The sequence below is a fragment of the Pteropus alecto genome, unplaced genomic scaffold, assembly GCF_000325575.1.
Source record: "Pteropus alecto unplaced genomic scaffold, ASM32557v1 scaffold134, whole genome shotgun sequence".
Taxonomy (NCBI): Eukaryota; Metazoa; Chordata; class Mammalia; order Chiroptera; family Pteropodidae; genus Pteropus; species Pteropus alecto.
The window spans coordinates 5,560,057-5,563,080 of record NW_006436283.1 but is presented as its reverse complement, the minus strand read 5'-3'; positions in this window follow the sequence as shown (position 1 = coordinate 5,563,080).

Sequence of the window (3,024 nt, the reverse complement as noted above, 5' to 3'; positions counted from 1 at the left end):
TTTTTTAGCCTAAGTTTGAAAATAGGTGGAAGAGCCAGATGTTTGTGGAAGTAAGCCAGTATGCACTCGGGAGATTTAAATTCCCTTAGGTAAAATGCGCTCCCTGGTAAAGAAAATGATAGTTAAAAAGGAGTTGATTAGCCTTCTGGTAAGAGCTGCAAGCAAAGCCAGCCAGCCTGGGGACGTGGTGCTTTTGTGTCCCCCATGGCGTGTTCCTTGCTGCAGGTGTAGGCATAAGGGTTTGCTTTTTTAATTCTAGGACACTCCCGTGTTCCTGATAAAGGAGTTTGGAACAGGGCGGGGTGCAGTGAGACGGATGAGGTAAAGGGACAAATTAGACCAAGGGCTCAGACCGGAACTTTCAAGCTGAGAACAGATGAGCAGATGGTAGCCTAGCAAAGTGGGCCAGGCATTCCAAGGAAGAGGGAACATCCCGAAACGGGAAAGGAGACCTTGGAACTGAAAGACCAGTCTAAAATCACATCTAAAGAGAAGAGCTGGGTTTCTGCCAGAGGCAGTGGGATGGATAGATATGGTCCCTGGGGTGGTGTCTGAGGCGGCCATAAAGGCCCACATCCCAGCGTGAGTGGCAGGTTAGGTCTCAGGCCTGATGGGGGTTAAATCCTGGTTCTGCCACTTGCTGTCCTGCATGATGTTAAGAAATTGCCTCACTTCCGTGCACCAGTTATCCTCCTGGGAGGACTCCAAACCCTCGCTATGGGAGTCACCAAGGAAAACAGGCAAACAGATGGGAAAGAGCTTAGATCAAGATCCATGGCCCCAGCTGTCTCCCTGCTCAGTGGCAGGGCTGTTCACCTACACACATCCATCCCCTGCTCCTCTCAGGACAGGCACAGCATTGTCCTGGTGGCAGGGCAGTTGGCCAGGTGCCATGTGATGCCACATCTGAAGCAGAGACAAAAGGCTCACTGAGCCTGGAACAAAGATCCTCCCACATGTGACATGCCCAGCACAGGCTGGGCTCCTAGGCCCTTGGCAAGGAAGTGTTCTAAAACTGCCTCCCAACACTGCCTCGATTTCCACAGGCTATGGCAACTAACCATATCAATACTTACTTCAGTGGTTTATTGTAAGGGTTCAATGAGCTAATTTTCAAAGGACTTGGCACAGCAAATTTGGGAGATGGCGATGGAGTCATGTCAGAATGGGCCACAAGGTGGCGACATACTACACCAAATGAGCAGTCTACCGGGACAGTCTGCGAGTGGGGATAAAATCCACTTCCAAGTAACTAAGTGCCTGAGACCACTAAAAAGTTTTAAAAAGTTTTTTCTATAAGACTTTTAAGGATGAAGGTCGTTTTTTAATCTGGCTACGAGAGATGAGTTTTGTTTCCCCTGGGAGGGGTCCACGGGTGCTCAATAACTGTCCACAAACTCCAATGGGGGACCTTCAGTCTTCCCCATTCTTTCAATGCTCAATTCCCAGGAGGAGGGGGGGGTGTACCACTGGGGCTTCCTTTGTCCCAGCACATTGTCCAGAGACTAGCCCCAGCTCCTAGGAGACAAGCCCCGTGTCTAGAGAAGGCATCCTTTCATGCCGAGGTTCTCAGCCCTGGCTTGTGCCTTGGAGTCATTTGTGGCACTTTTTAAAATTTTTGCTATGGCAGCCAAGGCTGATTGCAGAGATTCTGACGAAGCTGGTTTAAGGCACAGGTTTATTTTAAAGCCCTCAGGTGGCCGGGCTGACCACCGCCTTGCTGAGTCAGCTTGTCAGCCTGGGTGAGCTTGTTTTGGCTGTGCCAGGTGGGAGGCGAGGTGTGGGCCACAGTTGCTGGTTTGGAAAGGACGAGAATGCTGTTCCCACCCTAACTCCCAAGGAGTCCCTGGGAGCTCTGTTCTGTTCAGCCTCTGGCTCACCTGTCAAGGTCAGCAGGCCTCTGGTGAAGCAGCTAGAATGCTCACTCCCCGTCTAGCTGGATGCAGACAAGCCCACCAGGAGGAGAGGCCCAGACCACAAGGCGAGACTCCCTCCCCCGGCCCCTGGCTCTCTGACAGAGCGTGGCGCCCCCGTGGGCCATCCACGTGCGTTCGTGGGTGTTTCCAGGACTCGCGTCCCCGCGAGTTTGCAGGCATTTCCAGGACTCCTGGAGCCAGGAACCTGGAACTCTCTCCCAAGTCTCCTGTGTCACTGTTGTCTGCTCCCGTCGCTACCACCCCTCAGACTGGCTTCAGGCGCTGTGTCTCCAAGCCAAGTCTGATCTTATCACAACCCCTTAACTCCTCCACTCCCATCTCCCCAGCCCCATACGGCCCTCGACCTGTCTCTGCCTGTCCCACGTTATGGGTCACCCCACGCTGTTAGCAGCTGCAGAACCGGCCCTATCACGCCCCAAGCCTCTGCAGGCGCTCTGAGGACTCAAGGAAAGTTCCCGCGAGGTTTGATCTGATCTGCGGCTGCCGGGACCGGCTTCCTGTCCGCTGACCCTGCTCTGATATTGCTTTTCCAAAGCGTCCCTAACGTGGCCAGGTTTACTTCCTTATGTGTGAACTGTTGCCATCTGCCCGCTGAAGGGCCATGAACCCCAGGCAGGGGGTTCCGTCTGTTTGTTCTCTGATAGATCAGTGCCTGGCACGTAGTAGGTGCTCGGTAAATACGTGTTGCTGACGGCCTGGCGTCCCCTCCCCTCTGGATGGCTCCAGGAGCCCTTCCTCCAGGTGGCCCGCCCTGTTCCGCCCGCTTGCCACGCTGCTTTCCTCAGATCCTAGTGCTCCCTGGGGGACTTATACTGAACGTCGCTCCCTTCTGTCCCCAGTATGCTTATTGCCCTCTAAAAACCCCAGGAACGGCCGCCCTCGCTTCTCTCATACTACGACTGCCAGCTGCACTCACTGACACTTTATATCCTTGATTTGATAATAAGTAATTAATGAGAAGACCGGGGACTTAGAGACTGCTATTAAGAAAGAGATTTAGGAGCGTCCTGGGGGCTGTTTTCACTTCTCCTTCCGCTTCTTTCGCCAGTGGGGCAAGGACAGATCCCAGAACGCAAAGGGGTGGGCG